At 37.4% G+C, this 12,171-nt stretch overlaps 1 protein-coding gene across 2 annotated transcripts in view; it reads right to left on the bottom strand.

Annotated features, from left to right (window-relative positions):
* The window catches only part of LOC149255543 (protein CHROMATIN REMODELING 35-like), a 274,333-nt gene that overhangs the window by 193,905 nt on the left and 68,257 nt on the right, over nt 1-12,171 (bottom strand). The gene's annotated exons all lie outside the window — the stretch shown is intronic.

Genomic DNA, 12,171 nt, shown 5'->3' with positions numbered 1-12,171 from the left:
AAACTTGGTGCAAGAAGTCATAAGTGTATCTTCCTGGGTTATTCAAACACCTCCAAAGCATATCGTCTCTATGATGAAGTCAATAAAAGTTTGTTGTATCTAGAGATGTAATCTTTCTTGAATCATCTAAAACTGACAATGTTGTTGAGCGGCAACTTGATCGCTTGGATGATTCGCAAATGCAAAATCATTTCAAGAGTTTGATAATCAAATTCCACATCTTGAAGGGGGGATTCCTATACTAGATCAATCTGTGGAATCTTCTTCTGAAGCACTCTCTCCCCCGCATGAAACTCCAACAACGGATGATACTTTGAATAATGTAATTGACAGAATTGGGAGACTCAATTTTGATTCAGTCCCAACTCAATCAACGAAGCAATCTGGTCCATCTGAGAAAGGTCCCCCAAAGTGGCTGACAAAGACACTTGAAAGTGTCCATCCTAATGAGGTTGGAAAGACAAGAACTAAAAATTCAAACCGGCAAAATGGAGGTGATGTAGATGAATCTAATTCACCTGTTGATATGGATGTTTCTTATGATTGTGAATTGAATTTGTCTACAGATTTTGAACCAACTTCCTTCAAAGAAGCTGCTTCTCATGATGAATGGAAAGAAGCGATGCAAAAGGAGTATGATGCCCTGATAAAGAATGGCACTTGGAAGCTAGTTGATCCTCCATTAGGAACCAAACCAATTGGCTGCAAGTGGGTCTACAAGAACAAGTATAAAGCTGATGGCTCACTTGACAAGCACAAAGTCAGGCTTGTGGCAAAAGGTTTTGCACAGAAGGAAGGGGTTGATTATGAGGAGACTTTTGCCCCCACAGAAAAATGGGCTACCATTTGGACACTCTTTTCCCTAGCAGCTTAGAATGGTTGGAAAGTCCATCAAATGGATGTAAAAACTGCTTTCTTGAATGGAGATCTAAAAGAGAATGTTTTTATGTTCCAGCCTGAAGGATTTGTTGTGAAAGGACATGAACATAAAGTATGCAAACTTGTGAAATCCTTGTATGGCCTCAAACAAGCACCGCGAGCCTGGTATGAAAAACTAACTGAGCATGTTCTGAAACTCAATTTCAAACATTATGATCTTGATGATGCAACTTTGTTTGTCAAGAAAGTTGGCAAAACAGTTGTATATCTTGTTGTATATGTAGATGATCTTTTGATGACAGGGAACAATGAAAGCTACATTGCATCCATAAAGAAGGAACTAAAGAAAGGTTTTGAAATGACTGATTTGGGCTATGTTCATTACTATCTTGGTATTGAAGTAACTCAACATCCGAAGTCCATATTCCTTTCTCAAAAGAAGTACATTGGAGATCTGTTGAACAGGTTTGGCATGATTACTCCAATGGAACAAAACTTAAAGCTCACATCCATTGAAGGAAAAGAATTTGAGGATGCAACAAAGTATAGACAGCTTGTAGGAAGTCTCAACTACCTAACTACTATCAGACCAGACATTTCGTTTGTTGTTGGAATCCTCTCCAGGTTTATGCAAAAGCCTTGTGAGGGACATTGGTCTACTGCAAAAAGAGTTCTAAAGTACTTGAAGGGAACTCAAGACTTTGGAATCAAGTATACACAGGTGGGCGACTTCAACTTGATTGGATACTCTGATTCAGACTTCGATGGAGACAAAGAAACTAGGGTATCTACTTCAGGTTATGCTATGAGTCTTGGATCAAGAGCTGTCTCCTGGAGATCACGCAAACAATCAGTTCCAGCAGATTCCACAACAAAGGCAAAATATGTGGCAGCAGCTGAGGCAACAAAAGAAATTGTGTGGCTCAGGAAAATTCTTGAAGATTTGCAGGTAAAACAAGTACAATCAACTCCACTCATGATTGACAATACCTCGGCAATAAAGTTGGCCAAGAACCCAAAGTTCCATGATTGAATGAAGCACATCAATACTAAATATCATCTGATTCGACATCATGTTGAGGCCAAAACAATCCATCTCCGCCATTGTTCCACTAATGAGCAAATTGCAGACATCTTCACCAAAGCGCTTGGAAGAGAAAAGCTTGAAAGATTCAGAACAATGCTTGGACTCACCAACATCCCTTCAGATTAAGGGGGGGAATGTTGACACCTAATCATAGGGATTGGGTGAACAACTGTAATTAATGTAAATAAATAATAGAAAAGATGAAGAGTCACCAGGAGATGAAATGAACAATATCTCCCTCCTGTATATAATAATGAACAGCCTGAATGAATTCCATGATTTGTTTTGAGGAGTTACCTCCTGGTCTGACAAACCATCTAGCAAAGAAGGATGAAGAATGCAAGAAGATGAAAGAAGAAATTGATATCCTAAGAAAAGATGTTGATCAACTGAACAAGAGTCTAAAGAACTCTCAAACCCTAGATGACATCCTAAGTCATCAAAGATCCCCCCTTGATAAATCAGGTCTTGGTTATGTAAGTGAACCCTCAAGCAAAAATGATGCAAACCCTAATGCATCAAACAACAAGGATGTGGAGAAGCTTGGAAGAAATGTTGATGCCCCCAGTTCCAACAAAAGCAAGGAGATTAATCAAGATAACCTTAAAAGAAACCCTACTCCAAGAAGGTGTGTAGAAGGTGTCAAGAATGCAAGAGGCAATGGATATCATCAAAGGATCTCAAGGTAGAAAGACTTTAGAAGTTCATCAAGGCAAGCTCCATCCTCCAGGTACCAAGGTATATTTTTTGGTCATTGTTACTCTTGTACAAATTTTGGGCATATGGAAAAGGATTGTAGGGCATAAAACAAAGGACTCTAATCAGTTCCCTAGAAGTAAAGGTGCAAGGAAATACTCCAATGCATTTACCAACAGAAACTATGCTTCATCATTTATGTACAAAACTAAATGCTTCAAATGCCATAATGTTGGACATATAGCTCGAGATTGCAAATTGAAGTGGGTTCCTAAGCAATCTGAAGAGTCGTCAACCAAGCAAGGAAAAAGAATCACAAAGGTTTGGAGAAGGAAGCATGTTGCACCAGAAGAAGAACATGTTGAATGTGCCTTGAATGATCAAGGCATCAATACTTGTTACTGATCAAATTTGGGCATCACGGGAAGAAATTATTAAGAAGAAGACCATGCCTACTATTAGGGGGAGCCTATGATATTGACTAATCTTGCAAGTGACATGCAAAGCTTAGGGGGTGCAAGTGTATGAGTCTAAATGAAAAAGTGATTTCTTATCTTCACTAAACATATGATCAATCATTGTTGAAGATGTCCTTCGCACAATGTCGAGGAAGCAATGATATTTGTCTTAGTTTCTGTTATCACAATTTTAGTCATCAATTTTAAAGCACTGACAATTTCAGTGTCAGCATCGATCTGTAAAAAAAAAAAAGTGCTGACAGTTTCAGTGTCAACGCCGATTTGTAACAAAATAGGGTTAAATCGCTGATAGATAGAATATGAACATTATTATAAATTATGAAAATAAAAATGCGCTGACATTCAGAGTAGCAGCGCATATTTGTAAAAAGAGTCAGTTAAATGCTAGCAACTGGAGTATCAACACCAAAGAAAAAACTCAAATTTTGTTTTATGTCCAAATAATGCGCTGATGGAGCACACGTCAGCAAATGAATAACCATCTATCAAGCGAGCATTGACAAGTCAAATGGTGATGTGATGTAATGGGTTTTCGGGTTCCGCCACCGAGAGGTAATGTTCGGTTAAAATATCATGATTGCACGTTAATATTTTTTGTAATCATATGTCAGGTTCATTATACGATTTATAAGTTGCCACGCTCTGAAATAATTTTCTTCAAATGGTAAAACCCGTATAATGGATGATTAACCGGTTGCATGTTTTACGCAAAAAGAGGACAAGTTGTTAAGATTTCCCGAAAACCCCGGATTGAATCCCACTCCCATTTCCTCTGCTACTGTTTGACAGTGAGAGCTATGGGAAAGAGCAGAAAACTACACAAAGGAGAGCCTAAAGGTCCAGATCTGCTCAAAATTTACCCAGAGATTCATCAACGTTTCCGAGAGGCAGGGTGAGAACAATTCTTCTTCCGCTGCACAGGGTATCACGATGGAGTTCCCAGAGCTTTTGCAGAGGGTTTTGATGGAAAACAAGCTAATGTCGGGGGAATCTCCTTTCCTGTCAATGAGGAGGCAATTGTAGAAGTGACGGACCTACCTGCAAATGGAGAAAGAGCCTTCAAAAGTCATATTTTGGTCGGAATTGATGTGCCATTTTTCCTTAAGGATGAGTTTAAGGAGAGGAACTAGCATTCAGAAATTCAGAGGTCCTGGTTGAAGGACAAATGGCATGGTCTCCTGCGTATAACACAACCTTACTTCACCTGCAAGGGACGCTTCAACCGAGTGAATTCGTACCATATCTAGTTTCTTGCCCACGTCGCAAGTCAGGTCACGATGAACACCCCCTATTTTATGTTGATGAGTTTGAAGCATACGTCTGCTAGGGTTAGGGCAAGACCCAATGCCTCTTCTCATTTCATATATCATAAAGTTCTGATTAAACTATTGATTGAAAACAATTTGAGAAAAGTAAGAAGGACCTAGAAACATTTTCTATTTTGGGGAGGGTTTAAAGAGACTGTAAACCCAAAGGGGCAGAAAGAAAGGAAGCAAGAAGAAAATCAAACAACTCCAAAACCTAGAACAGAGGACCTCATCAGTGCAAACAAGGGGTCAACAAAAAGTAGAACCAGTTCCTCCTTTAGTTCCCAAGTTACCAAAGGCTTATACCAGGAAGAGTGAGAGGCTGAGAAAAACAAAGGATGCCCCTTCACCAAGTGTTCCTCTACCTACAAAAACAAAAGTCAGCAAACAATCAAAGAAGTGCAAGGGAAAAATGATTGAGCCTGAGACAGAGAAAATGCAAACTAACAAAGAACCCACCTTAGTAGAAATGTTCAAAGGTGGAAAGAGGCCACATACAAGACTGGGAACGTTGAAAATTAAACTGAAGCATAACCCTGCGTTAGCAAAAGAAGTCATTGATAAAGACAAAACCCCTCGGAAAGACTTGATTATAAACAAAGAGGAGTCCACAAGCTCAAAGAAAACCAAAAAGACCAAAGGCTCAAAGAAAGGGGTTGCTACAGAGACCTAGAGGACTAAAAGACAAAGAAAGACTAATGTAGACATCCTACTGGAAGCAGCTAGCACACTCAGCTAATTAATTTCACAGTTCAGTTTTGATTTCCAGCTTTTCATATGGACTTTTGACTGAAGGTCGATAACTAGCATGTTAGTGATTTGCGAGGTTAAATTTTGATGAGGGCTGACAGTTTTAGTGTCAGCGATTTGCACTGTGAGATCTTGATAAGCGTTGGCAGTTTCAATGTCAGCGCAATTTTGTAACGATTTTTATAAAAGCACTAACAACCAACCCGTCAGAGATCCTTGTTCTTATCCGGTTTTGAAAGAGTATCAATGGATTGGTCAGCGCTGGCAAATCAAGTAGTATCGAAAGGAGGCGATGCATAACAGATACTATTTTTAGCATGAGCACGAGGCACAAGTTCCAGGAGGATAGGCAAGATATCAGTGAACAATTTTTACTCCATTTTCTAGCTGATATTTCAGCAAATTGTTATGCTTTTAGATACAAATAACTCTGAGTTTATGTATTATGTTCATGTATTCGATATACACTCTTTATATTTAGAAATCTGTAATTAAGTAAATACTAGAAACCTGCTTTTAGTTTGTAATTTTTCCTATAAAGACAAGCTCTTTAGAATGAAGAAGGGTTCGGTTTTTTTTGAAGAAACATTGTGCTCTGTATATTTTGGGATATTTATAATAAAGAGAACAGAAAGCTACAGCAAGGATTCATGTGTTAAGTTTTTTGAACATGTTTTCTCTTGCCATCATGTGTCATCTTCTAATGATTAAAAGAGAGATAATAAACAGAATTCATTCATTGTGATGCTCTATTCATAGATTTAATCATTTGCACTCTCCTTTCGAAAGTTGGAATTCATCTACTTAATGCTCCTTCTCAATGGATTGCTTTTCTTATATTATGCCTTCATCACAGCAAATCAATGGTTCAGATTTTCTTAGCTACCTTTCCTTTGTTGAATATTTTAGTGTGATCTCGCAATTTAAGCCAAATTACACTCCATCGCCCAATGGTATGTCTTTTTCTCCAAATTCCAACCAACATCAACAGTTTTTACATTAATCTGGCCATAGTTTAACAAACCTGCTACCGTTGTGACCTAGGGTAGTTGAGTTTGAGGGGAGATCCCCCTCCGGATTGAAGGGCCAGCTTCAATCCCAAAGCAGTGAGAGGTTACCTTAGAGTTTTTCCCACAGCCAGGGTTTTCTCTGAGTGATAACAGTTTCTACAAGCAAAAAGAAAACAAAAGGATTCTATTCAGGTAGGGGGAGTAGCCAATAGATCACTTGAAGGATTGCATCTCTCTTGTACCACATTGTTAGAAGAAGCAGAAGCATGATGACATGGGGAGCAACATGACAAGCATGATAAGGGAAGCACTTAATGGAAAGACACTATCAGAAAAAGCACCCCATATGCCATTGATGTCAAAGGGGGAGAGAACTTTGAAAGGAGGAGAGTATTGCCATCAATGACAAAGGGGGAGATTGTTGGACAAAGTTGTTATTGATTTAAATACAATGATGTCATTGTTGAAGATGATGGAAACCCTAGTTCTATGCTAGTGAAACCCTAAACCCTAGTTGATGCCCTAACCCTAGCATTGCTTGTTGATAACCCTAATGTGAAACCCTAACACTATGAAGAAACCCTAGGTGTCAAATTTGTGATGCCCTAACCCTAGATGTACATGTTCAGACCCTAAGTGTGCAAACCTTATATCCTAAGTTCATGAATGAAGCTCTAGGTCATGAACTATATGCCAATGGAGATATTGGAGCAAAACCCTAAGTGCATTTATGCCCTAAATGTTTGATGACTACATGATGCCCTATGCTCTAGAAGATGCCTTAGTCCTAACTTGTTAATGCATGCCCTAATCCTATTTAATGAAGCCCATGTGAGGGAGCCTTAATCTAGAAGCCCTAGCCCTATATTTGTTGGAGAAACTTTAGCCCCAGAATTATCATTGATTCACTAGTTTTGTTCATGCAAGGCCTAATGGATGAATGAATAAAGGAGCTCTTATCTTGGAAGCCCTAAATATGTCCTAATTGCAACCTCAACAAACCTGAAAATTTGATTTTATTGTCAAAACAATCAATATCCTAAGAAAACTATTGCATAAACTCGTAAGAGGACACCATCCCCTTTCCAAGGAGTATAAACTTGCCTCCAGACTCCCAACTTGGGAGAAAATGAATAAGTCTGCAAAATATATAACTATATGCTAGCCAACTTGAGTAGGCCTTGTCCAATCTGAACCGACATGTCTCTTCCCATAGACTCCAACAACTATAAATATAACCTGAACTTGTTCATTTCAGAAAAAGGAATTTTGGTCAAATACAGAGAGATAAATCTCGGATCTGAGGAGCAGAACTCGTGAATCAAAGAGGCAAATGAAGATTGTTCTATTGGGCAAACTGTGCATTAGTGAAGATTGTTCTGCAATTTGTGGAGAATTTTGGATGTTTTTAGGATGAACTTTGATGTTTGGATCTATCTTGTTATCTTTTTGGAGCTTCTAATGTCTTGTTGGTGGGCGGATATACTTCACATTGTCTTGTAGGTGCTTTTCATGGTGAAATTTGCTTCTATAAAGCGTCTAATGCATGGAATTTGTTCTCATGATGAAAATGAATGCCCTAACTAAGAACTTGTTGAATATTGTTCAAAATTGTAATTGTGGGAAATTTTGCATGTGTTCCTCATTGATGATGTGGAAAGAATGTTCCTAATGGATAATAGTTGCATTTAATCCATCCAAACTCAATTAACTTGCACTAAAGAAGGTAATTGTTGAAAGGGGTAGTTAGGGCTTCCTCTTTTAGCCTCCTTGAAAGTCAATTTAGCCAATTATAAGCACCCATGACTCCATACTCCCAATGGTATGGGCACTAATCAAGTCCCTTGGTGGTCAACCTCAGTTTTAATCCATAAATTTCTTCTTTTTCGTCCTTTTAAGGATAGGGAGGCCCATCTAGGGCTTGGTGCGTGTGTCAACTACCCTATAGCAGTACACATTTTGCAAAGGAATTCCATCATGTTCAAGCAGTCAGATATCCAGGATTCATCATCATCATTCGTCAGTTTATCAGAGTTGTAAACCCAAATTCTGCAAGTTTATTGTAAATGATGCTAGCATGACTATTTAATTATGTAACAACACCTAGATAAGTCTCTAATTTTGGCAAAGGATTTCATCCTAGGAAGTTTTTTAACCTCACCGAATTACATGTGTTTCTAGTGAGTCCTAGTGTTATATCGAATCTTTTGTAAAAGTGTGTTTGAAAATAATTTAAGCACATTTGGCTAAATTATTTTATCACAAACACACTTGGTCTATACTAGATGATATTGTGTCATAGAATTAGTAAATTATTAAGGGTCTATGTCTAAAGGTGTTTCCCCCTTTCAGGGTTGAATTAATTGTAATATCTTGATATAAAAAATATTTTGGTGCATTGTCCCTCATATTTAGACACCATGGCTAAAATATTAGAGGGTGGAAAAAATTGGTAATCCCCTCTAGTGTCAATTAATTAATTTTTCTGGATAAAATAAAATTAAAATCCTAAGCCAGAAAATTAATTAATTGAGTCAAAATAATTATAGAGAAAAAAAAATTCTTTCCAAATGGAAAAACAAATTTTGGAGAAAGTGGTCACTCCCAAGCAAGAATTAAATTGACAAACCCAACTCCAAGGCAAAAAAATCACAAGAAATTCTTTGGGGCCAGAAAAGAATTAACTTTTCAAGAAAATTATTTTTTTTGGGTCCAATTAGTTGAAGCAAATCTGTGGTTCCAAAAGAAGTCCAATTTCCATAGTCCTTTATCAAGGAAAAAATCATTTTTTAACAAAAATTGAGCTTATGGACCAAGGTGATCAAGTCAAAATTGATTTTTTGAAGAAAAAATGGTCAAAATAATATTTTTTGGACCTAGGAAAAAAAGAGAATTATTATGGAATTCGAATTTCTTCATCAAGATCAAGGGACAAGATTTAATTTTGGCATGGATCAAGCACCAAGTAGTTGTTATTATTAATGATCAAGTCAAAAATATACAACTTCTTGGACCTAGCCATTTTCCACTTGGAGGGGGGTCTAGATCTCTCTATTTTCTATATAAGGAACTTATTTGCTCCGCATTTGTCACCGTAATTTTGTAAAGAAGCTCTGAGTCAAGCTCTACTAGTTGTAATACTTGTTTTTATCAATAAAGCAAAAAGTCTTTGGGGTTTACTCTTGATAGTGTTCCTCTTTATTTTCTTGTGGTAATGTTTTCTGGATCATGTACTTAACACTCTACTAAAAGAACTTAATAGATTCTTATTTCTTTATCCATTTGTTGGATCAACTATTTACACAGGTATCTTGTATTAGTTGATGGATTTTAGCGAAACTTTTTAATTTGATTTATCCAACAATTATCTCTAGATTTTTAAGGTTATTATGTTATCTATGCCTCTACTGATCTAGTAATTTGATTTTAAGTGTGTAGAGACCTCAGGTATTCAAATCTTGGGCGTGAGGGGAAGACTTCGGTTAGACCAACCCACTCTCAAGTCAAGAAAACTCAAGAGCCCATCTTATTAAATTTCATGCCTTATTTAACAATTTGATTTGCAGGGATTTTGGCTACAGTTCATCATAAAAAAAATATTTACCTCATCTATTTGAAGTTATTGGTGCGTTAAAGAATAGATCTGATTATAAGAGCCATAAACCATTGTGAATATTGTACATTATTTTGTAAATAGTTTCACTTCTAACCCTTGTACATATATTTTTTTATTTTTTTGCATATAGTTGTTGGGGTTTGTTTGATTTTTTTTGTGCAGATTTGGAAGAGAAACTTTTCTAGAGGGTCTTATCCCTCACCTAGCCCCATTCTTCCACATAAAAGCTGGCTGTCTGCCCTTTTGATCTCTTCCTTTAGAGCCGCAGTTAATTTAGGGCCTTTCTAAACCTCTCAAGAGATTGATCTGCCATTATTTACTTCAACAAAATATTTCTTTTAAGGCAGGATGCAAGGGTTTGTGACACTTTGGAGGTTTCAATCTGCAATTTTGAGGCTTCATTCATAAAAAAAAATTGAGGGCTCATTGAAAATCTTTGGGAGAGTGGAAATCTGGTTTCAGGGCTTCTTTTGGCAGCCATCTAGCCCTCTTTGTCAAGGCCGCAGATGACTTGACGCCTGATCTAGCATTTTAGGGCTTGGATCCATCACATTCTGACCTCTTTGCTTCAACGCTTGACAAATTGGGGCAGTTGTAGGCCCTGGAGGATTCTTTCTTATTTCTGCTTAGAGTTTTAAGGGTTCATCACTCAGATTAATTTATTCTTGTGGCTAGATCTAATCTTCATTTACATTACAGGCCCTTCTCAAGTCTTCAAAGGGCAGCCGGAGGATTTTGGAGGTGATTATCATTGCTATATTAGTTAGTTTCTGATTTAACTTCCTTTTGCAGACCTAAATGAAATTTCTCTAAGGGTTTTGGCAATATATTTATGTCAAAAATTTTGTCCCATTAAAACCTCATCAAATTTGTGCAAAGGCTAACTGTGGTTGCTTTGTAAACTAAATCATTCTCTGAGGGGTTTCTTCCCTCACTTTTGCCTAATATCCTAGCTGCAGCACATTGGAAAAGTCACAATTCCAACTCCACACTAACTTTGAATCTATTACGAGTATAAATTGTTTGAGGACTAATATTCTCATGGTTGCAGGAAAAGGTTGAAGCATTGTTTTTGTTGCTATATCAGTTGTTGAAACAAGGCCCTAAGGCCTTTAGGGTCTGTTCCTCTTCCCTAATCATCCATTGCTAACTGATTGCTCTCTTTAGCAAGGTTGCAGCCCATATAGCTCACTGTATTACTGTCAAAATTCTATTTCAGATCTGAAGCATATCATTTCAGTGGCACAAAAGGTCAATAATTATTTTAAGAGGATTCTGAACTATAATTGCTCATTAATCTAATCAATGATTATGATCTTCTATTGATGACTTTCCAAGTATTTTCCAAAGTCTGGTATATGATTGCTGGGATCTGAAATGCTCTCTTGAAAATCTGACACATACATTACAGCACCAAGGATTGGCACACAGTAATCATAAGAAAATTAATAAGTATTTTAAACTCTTATCCCTTGCTTCTTTGGTGACTGTTCACTTGTGACTGTGTAGTTACAGAGAACTGAGATCTTGACTAACAGTGATATTTCTGAAGCCTGGTGCATTCTTTTAGCATCAAATCTGGTCTTGTTCCTTAAATTTTGTCATCAAGTCTTCATAAAGGTCTGAGGGGACATTTACCTTTGAAGTATTGAGCTTTCCTTGCAGCAGAAAATCACTTGCTTTAGAATCATCTAGAGATCGTGAGCTTTTCTGACGGTCATCAAATTATTGAGAAATTGAAAGAACTAGAAGACTGTCATTCATTGGGTTGTGGCCCCATGTTTGGTTGGAATTTCATTATCTGATTTGATTGTTTTTTTAGGGCTAATCAGGTTTGTTTTGCAGGCAAGGTCTCATCAAATCTTGAGCCATCACCTTGGGTTTGAATTCAAAGACATTTATAGGCTTATTTCCTTTTCCGCTGTAATCTGCTTTGATCACTGGTACAAACAATTTCAGGGTCTAATCTTTGTTTTGCAGGAAGGTCTTCACTAGTTTCAAGCCATCCCTTTTACAGAGATTTATTCTTGAGCTTGAACCTCAGATTTTCAGAGACTCTTACCTCCTAAACAGTAAGCAAGCTTGGCTACCAAATCATCTTTGCTTGAAGGCAGTGAGCTAAGGAGGATTTGATCTACTCATTTGAAGCTATCATAAGTGGACCTGCTTCTCCTTTGAGGAGATTGTTGGTTTTGTAAAGCTATCATCTTCATTGTAAACTCCTGGAGTGGAGAGCCTTTCAATCTCTCAGAAGGTTTCTTCTCCTTTGTAATTCTCATTAATAAAGGATAAAATTTTCTCTTGGGGAGCTTGGGACTTAGATCCCTTGGCATCATCCATCTCCTTA

Source organism: Pinus tabuliformis, chromosome 7, assembly GCF_031772625.1.
Source record: "Pinus tabuliformis cultivar Carrire ecotype Pingquan chromosome 7, CPIR1, whole genome shotgun sequence".
Taxonomy (NCBI): Eukaryota; Viridiplantae; Streptophyta; class Pinopsida; order Pinales; family Pinaceae; genus Pinus; species Pinus tabuliformis.
Note: the sequence above shows the minus strand (reverse complement) of the source record. Positions and strands in the feature narration are given on the sequence as shown.